Source organism: Carlito syrichta, unplaced genomic scaffold (genome assembly GCF_000164805.1).
Source record: "Carlito syrichta isolate Samal-C Ts95f unplaced genomic scaffold, Tarsius_syrichta-2.0.1 Scaffold305719, whole genome shotgun sequence".
Taxonomy (NCBI): Eukaryota; Metazoa; Chordata; class Mammalia; order Primates; family Tarsiidae; genus Carlito; species Carlito syrichta.
In genome coordinates, this window is record NW_007249815.1 from 1,370,162 (window position 1) to 1,382,562 (window position 12,401).

Consider the following 12,401-nt stretch of genomic DNA (forward strand, 5'->3'; position numbering starts at 1 on the left):
ACCAAAATGTGTGAAGTTTGGAAAAATCCTTGTTATCGAATTAGATCACCAACTAACATCTAAATATTATTTGGTTACAGAATGTCAAATTAGTTTACTTAAAGAAAATGAAACATCATCTGGCATCCACAGTCTAGCAGGAACACTCAGTAAAATGTCTCTCTCTTAATGAATGAATAAAGCAGCAATAATGAGCAAAATATGCACCAGACAACACTGCAACATAAATCATACCATGACGGCTCAGCTTCACTATTCCAGTCTGTTATTTGGTCTTTGGTGGTAACATATAGCAAGGTAACATTAAATAAGATCCCTTGAAACTTACTTATGTTCTCTGAACAGCCCTCATTATGTAAAGACTAAATAGAAAACTACAAAGAAAACAAGACTAAATAGAAAAATTCTATTTATCAAAGCTCAGCATCCCTATTTTTAAAGACTAACCATATAAATATATTTAAAATGTCTCAGATAAAAATTGTCATTTTCCTGCTTTGGCTTATTATTCAGTGGCTCAAATACTGTTTTCTTAGTCTTCCTTGTGTAGTTGCTGTATTCTAAGTGGTTGCTTCTTTTTATATTTTGTAATCATAGTCTCTAAATTCTGATACTAGCACACACTCATTCTGTTTGCCTCAACATTTAAAATTACACTACTGGTAAAGGCCAACCATACAAATATATTTATAATGTCTGAGACAAAAATTGTCATTTCCCTGCTTTGGCTCACTATTAAATGTGATGAAGCAGAAAGACAAATGATAGTTATCAGTTTGGGTTCAGTGCTTGCTTCTACTGTTTAACAACTGCTTGACTTTGAACAAATTATATTATTTTTCAGAAAATTAATTTTCTCAACTTTGATTTAAGAAAAATAATACTTTATTATATGTTTGTTGAGAGACTTGTATGAAATGTCAAAGATTTTGTAAACTATAAAGTTCAAAAGAAATATTACATTATTTTATAAATAAATGCATCTTCGTAAATTATAAAGATCATTGTGAATGTATTTAACTTTTAGTTAAGCTAAAATTTTCTGTCTTTTCCTTCAATTTTATGGTGCTTACCTACATGATAATTATTGAAAAAAGTATGCATTTATTAAAATAATAATCAAATATGTGTACTTATTATAAAGACTTGCTTGCCATGTATTTGTTCATGGAAAGTTCTAAACCTTTCTTAAGAGCAGCATTTCTTTATTTTTATTTGTGTCAGTTTAATAATTTAGAAAATATATTAGGTAAGCTAATCATAGGACATAAAATAAAATTTTATAATTTTGGTGTGCTTTATTACCTGCAGAAACTTTAGTTATTTTTAGTTATATGTAAATATTTATGGGTTTGGGAACAATTCTGTACAGGGCATACAGTTGACACATAGCGCTATTATTTGGGTCCCAAAGACACAGTCCTGTAAGAATTTCTGGCTTACATATTAGTTAGAATTTTGAAACCCACACACCTAACCAAAGAGAGTAATATGTGATTATCACCTCAATGTTGTCATCCATTTTACTTCATCTACAGAATAGGTGTTATCATAATGTTGTGTTTATAATTTAAATTATGCCTTTATGAAAATAAACTACAGAACAATTAGAAGAACATATATGAGGATATTTTTATAATATTAGAGTTTAAAAGGCTTAATAAAAAAATAAATGGGCTGGGCACAAAGGCTCATACCTATAATCCCAGCACTGTGGAAGGCAGAGACAGGAGGAATGCTTGAGCCCAAGAGTTTGTGACCAGCCTAGGTAACATAGCATGCTCCTATATCTACAGAAAAGTAAATTAGCTGGATGTGGTGACATGTGCCTGTAGTCCCAGTTTACCTTGGAGGCTGAGGGGAAAAGATTGCCTAAGCCCAGGAGGTTAAGGCTGTGATGACCCAAGATTTTGCCACTGCACTCCAGCTTGGGTAACAGAGCGAGACCTCTGACTCAAAACAAAACAAAATTAAAAAACATAAATCAAGAATCATACCAACTCTCCAAGAAAAACAAGACCAGATTTGCTTAGATTAAATTAGATAATACATTTTAATATTATGTTAAAAGTAAAACAATGCATGAGGAAAAGTATTAGTGGCTTATTTTGCACACAAAGAAGTATCATCAAAAATATATTAAGAAAAATTCAGAAATAAATTTTTAAAAGATGATTTTAAATACCAGGAAATGATATGAACAGAAGATTAATAAAAAAGAAATTCAAAGGGCCAATAAATTTGTAATAAAATAACTCAAACTCAAAAAACCCCCACACATGTAATAAAACTATTCATCCGATTGGTAAGCATTAAAATAATGGAAATGGTCACAGTTTGAAAAAAAAATGAATCAATATGAATTATCTTAGAAGAGTTTGAGATAATAAGTGGTTCAGCTATTTTGGAAATTATTTTGGCAGCCAAATATAAAAAAATTTCAAACATTATGACCTAACTAGTCTTTTCTTGACTATGTGTTAGATAATTTTTTACCTCTTTAAGGGAAAACATGAAAATACCATAATATCCCCTTCAGTTGTAGTCATAAAATCAAATAATTTCAAAATAACCTTCATATACTTGGAAAAAAGAATGAATATACAAGCTGTATAATCATATATGGGAAATACAAACTCTCTCTCACATATATCTCTCATAAAACATAATGTTGGAGAGAAAAAAAGTGATTTGTACAGTGTAAAACCTTTTTGTATGCTTTTTAAAAATATACAGATAAAAATGTTATATTTAAAGAAAAAATATGAAGTGTGCATTAGAAAGACATATCAAATACAAGATAGTAAATGTACATGGATTGAGGAAGGGAATAGGGTGAAAACTAGAGATAAATGAGACAAAAACTAATAAAAGTATAGTTAAATAATTATGTGCCATTAATAAGAGATTATTATTAATCATACCTACCTATGTCTTAAGACTCTGTGTGCAGAAAAGAAGGAAAAAAAGATTAATGAAAAGAAATTAGATATGCAAAACATCAAGGAGAGTAAATTTTAATTTGTTTTATACCTTTTCATATAAAATTTGGTCAAGTTCAATTCTAACCTAAAGCTTTCAGTTTCTCAAAAGTTATTATTTTTTTGTTCTATACAGAATATGCATGTTACACTGCTGCTGTAAGCAAGTATAAGTGTAAAATACAGTAAACTTTGAAATCATTGTTTTAGAAAAATGTTATTTTTAAATATCTAAATAATAAAGACAGGAAGATAAATAGAATTGGCAATGACGTCCTCCTAGAATCCAAAATTTATTTTTGATAAGAATCAAAATTCTTCATGCTCAGAGAGAAACTCTAACACACACTGGAGCTGCCCCAGAAGGTAAATATTGAACATCTGTTTCTGAGGGGAAGTTGAGGGTCAGGTAAATATTTTTGCTCTGTAGAAGTGTGAAGACCTTCCCATTCCATTGAAGATCTTTCTGACTTGGAAATCACAGCATGCCAATTTCTGGTTTTTATAACCGTAAGCTATCTTAGTCAGGAATCTCCCTCCAGGGTGAGTTAGTGAGATGTATAATGGATGGTTATTTGTAAGCATGTTGGACCAGTGGTTAGGAGAAAATACTTCCTTATAACTATTCAGATTTTCTGAATAAAACTTTCTTCTAGGTTTAACAAACAATGGAGAAAGGGTACTCTTCAAAAAATGGTGCTGGAGAAACTAGCTAGCCATTTGCAGAAGATTGAAACAAGACCCCTATCTCTCATCATATATAAAAGTTTAGATGGATTTAAGACTTAAATGTAAGGCTTCAAACTATAAAAACACTAGGAGAAAACCTAGAAAACATTCTTCTGGATATTGGCCTAGATAAAGAATTTATGATTAAGACCTTAAAAGCAGTTGCAACAAAAACAAGAATTGGCAAATGAGACTTAAAAGCTTCTGCATAGCAAAAGAAACAATCAGCAGAATAAAGGGACAATTTACAAAATGGGAGAAAATATTTGCAAACTATGCATCTAACAAAGGATTATAATCCAGAATCTGTAAGGAACATAAACAAATCAAGAACAACAAAAAACAGCTAATCCCATTAAAAAGTGAGCAAAGAATATGAAGAGACAGTTCTCAAAAAAAGATATACAAATGTATGAAACAATGCTTAACATCATTAATCATCAGAGATATGCAAATCAAAACCACAGTAAGATATCACCTCATACCAGTCAGAATGGTTATTATTAAAAAGTCAAAATAACGGATGTTGGCAAGGATGTAGAGAAAAGGGAACCCTCCTACATTGTTTGTGGGAATGTAAATTAGTTCAGCCCTTACAGAAAACAGTATGAGGATTTTTCAAAGAACTAAAAATAGATATACCATTTGACTTAACAATCTCATTACTGGGTATTTACCCAAAGGAAAAGGAATCATTTTACCAGAAAGACCTGCACTTGTGTGTTTATAATTGCACAACAGCAAACTCATGGAATCAACTTAAATGTTGGATAATGGCAGATTGGATAAAGAAAATGTACATGGGGAATCAGGACCAGGTGATTAGGGCTCTCCTGGTGAAATGGCTGGTGCTGCAACTGCTTGGACCCCAGTGCTCCCCAGGGTACAGTAGCTAAGCACCATTTTTTTTTTTTATCAGCAAAGCCCTTCCTGGGAAGAAGCTGCTGGGAATGACTGCCAGCTCCAGCCTCTGCCTGCAGCTCCTGGCTGGACACTGGCAGCAAGGGCTGTGGAGGGAGCACAGCAAGGGAGCCCAGAAGCAAAGTCCCATTGGAGAAGATGAAAAAGGAACCCTGCCACCATCTTGAAAACTGGGCAGGAAGGTGCTCTGGCTTGCTCACCATGGAGTGACAGACCCAACCCAATCTCCATGACTGAAGATTAACTACTCAGGGGTTGATTGTGACTAAGAGGGAATATCCTGAAAGCACAAGTACTGAGGGACAGAATGAGTGCTGAGTCTCCAATGCCCCACCCCCTACCCTGATTCAGTCATGGGACAAAGAATGTGACCAGAAAAGTATAAGGGAGACCTCAGAAGAGATCAACAGTGAGGCCAGGGCTGACACAACTCCCTCTTCCCCAGCAATCCTTTGAATGTCATGGGTTATGACTTAGAGAGACAAAACCAGGTGGAGCCTGGATGTCAGCTGTGATAGGAAGACTCTACGCCAGGATAAGCCTAGCTGGGGCATCCCTCAACCAGTAACTGGGAAGAGACAATCCCATACCTCCCCACTAGAGGAGATATCCCTAATCATATGAGAGTGGGAGAGGAAGACTGAAGCTCAACTCATCCCCACTGCCTCTTCCTCCTCCTGACCAAAAACTGGAGATATTGTGAATAAAGCCACAGCTCCACAGGAGATAGCAGAGGGGCTTACTTATGAGCAGCTGAAAGAAACAATTACAGAACCTGCCACAAGAGGACAGGCTGTTTCTTTTTTTTCTTTTTCTTTTTGCTTTGTGTATGAATATGTATGTGAGATTTCTATCTGCATCCCCCCTTTTTTCTTTCTTCATTTTCTTTCTTTTTTTTATTTTTTTGTTTTCTGTTTAGGTGTGTAGGTGAATGATTAAGTGGTCATCTTTCAGGGTTTTTTTTGTTGTTGTTCAGTTGGTTTATTGTTCTTCTTTTTAGTTGAATGTGTATGTGAATGTATGTGAGAGTTCAATTTGCTTTTTTTCCTATTTTTTCCCATCTCTTTTTTTTTCTTCTCTTTTCACTTTGTGTTGTGCTTGTGTGTGTGTGTATGTGTGTGTGTGTGTGTGTGTGTGTGTGTGTGTGTGTGTGTGTGTATGTGTGTGTGGTTTTCCTGGTTTTCTGTTTGCTTGTTTGTTTTCGACTGGTTTTTCCAATTTATTTTGGTTTCTGTGTGTGTGTGTTTAATTGTTTTTTGTTTTGGTTTCTGCTTTTGCTTTTCTGTGATTTTTAAAATTTTTGTTTGTCTTATTTCATTCTACTTTTCTCTCTTATCCTCACTGCTGTTACTACATCTTGGTCTTAGGAAGGACACACAAGTACCCATTGCATTGTCATATAGATTGGTGGTGTGGCGTGGGTCTCAGGGAACCCATACCACAATCAGTGAACATTGTATTTTGCAAGTAGTTTCTGAATCCTAGCTCCCCATCTTCCACCTTATTTGGCTGTCAAACCTACAAGAGTCAGCAAAGCTTCTCATACACAATCTTTTTTCAAAATAGAACAAATTCAGAGCCCTGATCAGGGAGAAATAAAGGGGTGAACAAGCATCAGAAGTGAAAATCTCTCCCACTGCCACTGAATAATGGAATAAAAGAGAAAAGACAGTGGTTACAAATGTGGAAAAATCAAAAGAAGAACATAGGTAATTCCCAGTGCAACAAAAAGAAAATGCCTGAAAAACCAGACAGCAGAGCCCAAATGAAGTCACCAAAGACTGACCACAGAATACAAAAGGGAATAGGGAATGGATGGAAAGAGTGAATAATACTTAAGAAAGATAAGATGCAACACTAAAAGAACTTGTAATAAAAATTTTGGTCATAAAAAATTTTATCCAGGAAATAAATAACAAGATGACAAGCATGAAAAACAGAATTAATCAAGAAGAAGAAAGAATCTCAGACTTTGAAGACCAAACTATTAAATTAACTCAATCTGTAAAAACCATAGAAAGAAAACTCAGAAAGAAGGGACAAAGCCTCCAAAAGATGTGCAATTTTACTAAGAGGCCAAACCTATGCCTGATTGTTATCCAAAAAGAATGAAGGGAAAAGTAGAACACTTGGAGCAAGTGTTCCTGGTGGTTTTACAAGAAAAATTTTCCCATCTCACCAGAGGTGTGACTATCAAAACACAAAAGATACAGAGAATCCCTGTAAGACTTCAAATGAGAAGACTAATCCCTAGACATAGTTACTAGCACAAAGCAGGCACAAAAGAAAAAATGCTAAAGTCAGCAAGAGAGAAAGGACAGACTACCTACTGGGGAAAACCAATCAGAATAGCAGCAGACCTATTGGCAAAACACTACAAGCAGAAAGGGGATGGAGTCCAATATTCAAAGTCCTCAGAGATAAACAATTTCAACCAAGATATCCTATCCAACCAAGCTCTGCTTCATAAGTGATGGAAAATTAAGATCCTTCCCAGACATCCAATCCCTAAGAGATTATGCAGTTTCCAGATCAGCTCTACAAGAGACACTTAAACAGGTATTAAGCACAGAAGAAAGAAAGAAAGAAAGAAAGAAAGAAAGAAAGAAAGAAAGAAAGAAAGAAAGAAAAAAGAATGACCATGCATTTCTTAAGAGAACAGGAGAACACAGAATCAACAGAGAATACATCATGACTGCAAACTCGAGAACACACACATCCAAAAGTTAAAAGAAAACAAAGAAACAGAGAAAAAAAGTTATAAGAACCTCTTGAGTACCACATGTTCTCACTCATTAGTGGGCCTTGAACAATTATTATAATACTATAAGAAAGGGATTGACAGTAGTGGGAAACTGCCAGGGGAGGGATGGGTCACACCTCATCAACAAGGGTACCTGCATAATGACCACTTATATTCCCAAACCTCAATAATTGTACACCACACTTTAGAAAAAAAAAAAAAAGAACCTCATGAGAGGGATAAACTATCACATTTCAATTATCAGTCAAAACATGAATGGACTAAATACACCACTGAAAAGACACAGAATGGCAAACTGAATAAAAAACTATGACCCAATAATTTGCTGCATCCAGGAAACTCATTTCACCACATGGGTCACACAGAAACTCAAAATTAGAGGGTGGAAAATGAATTTCCAGGTGAATGGATCATAAAATCAGGCAGGAGTTGCACTCTTAATATAAGACAAACAATTTTTAAGCTACTAAAGATTTAGAAAGATACAAAAAGACACTACATAATGAAAAGGTTTAATCTATCAAGAAGAACTATCTATCCTAAACATTTATGCACCTAGCACAGGAGCACCAGTGTTTATAAAGCAGCTACTAAACAAACTAAAAAGAGATATTGACTCTAACACTATTATAGTTGGGGACATAAATACCCCACTAACAACCCTAGATAGATCATCAAGACAAAAAAAGTCAACAAAGATATGGAATCTCGACTTGACATTAGACCAAATGGACTCAATAGATACCTATAGAACACTTCACTCAACAACCACAGAATATACATTCTACTCATTACCACATGGAATATACCCCAAGATTGACTACATCTTCTGCCATAAATTAAGCATGAACAAATTTTTATAAGATCAATATACTGCTATGCACCTTCTCAGATCACAGTAGAATAAAAATAAATATCAACTCCAACAAAATTCACCCGAAACAACATGATGCTGAATGATTACTGGATCAACACAGAAATCAAAACAGAAATTAAAAAATTCCTGGAAACATGTGACTATGAAGAAACATCTTACCAAATCTTGTGGGATGCTATGAAAACAGTTGTAAGAGGAGAATTTATATCTCTATTTACACACATCAACAAAATGGAAAGCTCACAAGTAATAACTTAACAAATCACTTGAAGGAGCTGGAAAGACAAAACCACCAAAATCCTAACTTTAGCAGAAGAATCCACATTGCCAAAGTATAAGCCCAAATAGAAGACAAAAATAACATAGAAAAAATTAACAAAACAAAAAGTTGGTTCTTTGAAAGAATAAACAAGATTGATGAACCCCTAGCCATCAAATAAATAGAGATAAAAATAGAAGAGATAAAGAGCCCAAATAAACACAATCAGAAATTCAAAAGATTAAATCACAACTGACCCTGAAGAAATACAAAAGATTATCAGAGACTACTATGCTCACCTGTATGGAAACAAACTTGATAACCTAAATGAAATGGAGAAAGGTTATATCACATAACCTCCCAAGGTTGAGACAAGAAGACATTGAGACACTAAAGAGACCAATAACAACCCAGGAAATTGACTCCATCATAAGAAAACTACCTACAGAAAAAACTCCAGACCACATGACTTTTCAGAGGAAGTCTACGGAACATAAAAGGAGTGGACACCAATACTATTTAAAGTATTCCATGCAATTGAGAGAGATAGCATGCTTCCCAAATCATTTTTGAAGTTGACATCAGATGATACCCAAACTAGGAAAGGATCCAGCAAAAAAAGAGTACTGCAGGCTCGTATCCCTAACAGAATTTGAACATAGATTCAAACATTCCCAACAAGATTTTATCAAACCAGATCCGATAACACATCTCAAAAATTATCCACCATGACCAAGTAGGCTTCATCCCCAGGACACATGGCTGGTTCAACATCCACAAGACCATAAATGTAATTAAATACATCAAAAGATGTAAAAGCCAGAAGCACATTATGATATCATTAGATGTGGAAAAAACTTACAATAAAATCCAGCATCCCTTCTTGATAAAAACCTTCAAACACCTAGGAATAGATGGAACATGCCTCATAATACTAAGTGCCATCGACATTAAGTCCACAGCCAACATATTGCTAAATGGACAGAAACTGGAAGCATTTCCCCTGAAAACTGGAACAAGACATGGTTGCCCACTCTCATTCCTCCTGTCTAATGTTATGTTGGAAGTCCTAGCTACAACAACTAGACAAGAGAAGGAAATCAGGGTTATCCCAATAGGGAAAGAAGAAGTTAAGTTATTCCTCTTTGCTGATGATATGATCCTATACCTCATATATCCAAGAGAATCTGTCAAAAACATGCTTTCAGTGATAAAGGACTTTGGTAAAGTCTCGAGGTCCAAAATAAATATGCAAAATTCAGTTGCATTGTTATACACCAACAATAAACAGGCAGAGAGCAAAAAAAAAAGCAAATTCCATTAATAATAGGCACACACACACACACAAAGAAATACTTTGGCATCTTCCTAACTAGAAGAGTGAAAGACTTTTAAAATGAAAACTACAAAACACTGCTCAAAAGAAATCCAAGAAGACACAAACAAATGGATAAATATTCCATACTCATGGATAGGAAGAATCAACATTGTTACGATGTCCATCCTGGCAAAGGCAATCTAAGATTCAATGCAATACCCTTTTTCTTTCCTTCCTTCCGTCTTTCTTTCTTTCCTTCTTTCTTTCTAATTATTTTTTATTATAGAGATGTGGGATACAATTCAGGGTTATGTCTATAAACATTGATCACACAGGTAACTTTGTTGATGAGATATGCCCCACCCTCCCCTAGCAGTTTCCCTCAACTACCAGTCCCACTCGTCCAACAGTTTTTCACTACTGCCTATCACTTTCTCATAGCATTGTAATTGTTCAAGGTCAGCTTATGAGTGAGAACATAAGGAACTCAGTTCTTTGTTTCTGTGATCAATCACTCAGTATGATCGACTCCAAATCCATCCAAGTTACTGCAAAGTTCATATATTTGTCCTTCTTTATAGCAGCATAATATTCTATTGTGTATATGTACCACATTTTTTTACCCAGTCCAGCTTCGATGGGTAACATGGTTGGTTCCACGTTTTTGCTATTGTAAATAGAGCTGTAACAAACATGTGTGCAGGTATCTTTTTTGTAGAATAATTTGAGTTCCTTCGGGTATATTCCCAATAGGGGAATTGCTGAGACATATGGAAGATCAATTTCTAGTTCTTTCAGAAATTGCCACACTGTCTTCCAAAGAGGTTGTACTAGTCTGCATTCCCAAAAGCAGCATAGAAGCATTCCTATTTCTACACATCCTCGCCAGCATCTGCTGTTGTTTGTTTTATTAATGATGGCCATTCTTACAGGGGCTAAATGGTATCTCGATGGGGTTTTGATTTGCATTTCTCTGATGATGAGTGAGGCTGAGCACTTTTTCATGTGTCTGTTGGCCACCCGTATATCTTATTTTGAGAAGTGTTTATTCATGTCTTTTGCCTATTTTTAAAGGGGCTGTTTGTTTTTTTTCTTTCAGCATGTTTGAGTTCCTTGTCTATAGATGTTAGGCCTTTGTCAGATATACAGTCAGCAAATATTTTTCTCATTCTGTGGCCTGTCTCCCTACTCTCTTGATGGTTTCTTTTGCTTTGCAGAAGCTTATTAATTTGATGAGGTCCCACTTGTCTATTTGATTTCTTAAGATATTGGCCTTTAGGGTTCTGAATAGAAATTGATTGCCAGTTCCAATTTCCACAAGGGTGTCTCCTGCATTTTCTAAGATTCTTATAGTTTGAGATTTTATGTTTAGGTCTTTGATTCATTTAGAGTTAATTTTTTGTATGGTGATAGTCAGAGGTCCTTTTTCAATCTTCTGCATGTGGTTAGCCAGTTTTCCAAGCACCATTTACTGAATAGGTTCTCCTCTGCCCAGTGATTGTTGTTGGAGGATTTGTCAAAGATGAGTTGGTTGAGGAATTGAGACTTTGTTTTCAGAATTGCTATCCTGTTACATTGGTCTATGTGCCTGTTCTTGTACCAATACCAGGTTGTTTTGATTACTGTAGACTTATAGTAAAGATTGAAGTCTGAAAGTGTTATACCTCCAGCTTTGTTTCTTTTGCTAAGGATTGTTTTGGCTATTTGTGGTCATTTTTGTTTCCATATGAATTTCTGTATTGTCACTTCCAGTTCTGAAAAGACTGATGTTGGTAACTTAATGATATTGCGTTGAATCTGTAGATTGCCTTTGGTAGGATGGACATCTTAACAATGTTGATTCTTCCTATCCATGAATAATTTTCCATTTGTTTGTGTCTTCTTGGATTTCCATTTGTTTGTGTCTTCTTGGATTTCTTTGAGCAGTATTTTGTAACTCTTATTGTAAAGGTCTCTCGCTTCTCTGGTTAGGAAGATGCCGAGGAATTTCATTTTTTTGATGGCTAATGTGAATGAGATTGTGGTTTTTATTTGGTCCTATGCCTGCTTGTTGGTGGTGTATAGGAATGCAACTGTTTTTTGCGCATATATTTTATACCTTGAGAATTTGCCAAAATCTTTTATCAGTGCAAGCAGGTTTTTGAAAGATTCTCTTGGATTTTCAAGATATAGGATCATATCATCAGCAAAGAGGGATAACTTAACTTCCTCTTTTCCTATTTGGATACCCCAGATTTCCTTCTCTTGTCTAATTGCTCAAGATAGGACTTCCAACACAATATTAAACAAGAGGGGTTAGAGTGGGCAGCCCTGTTTTGTTCCAGTTGTCAGGGGAAATGTTTCTAGTTTCTGTTCATTTAGTAATATGCTAGCTGTGGGTTTGCTGTAGATGGCACTTACTATTTTGAGGTATGCTTTTTCTATACCTAGGTGTTCAAGGGTTTTTATCAAGAAGTGGTGCTGGATTTTATCTAAAGCTTTTTCTGCATCTAATGAGATAATCATGTGGTTCTTGTTTTTACATCTGTTGATATATTTAATGACATTTATGG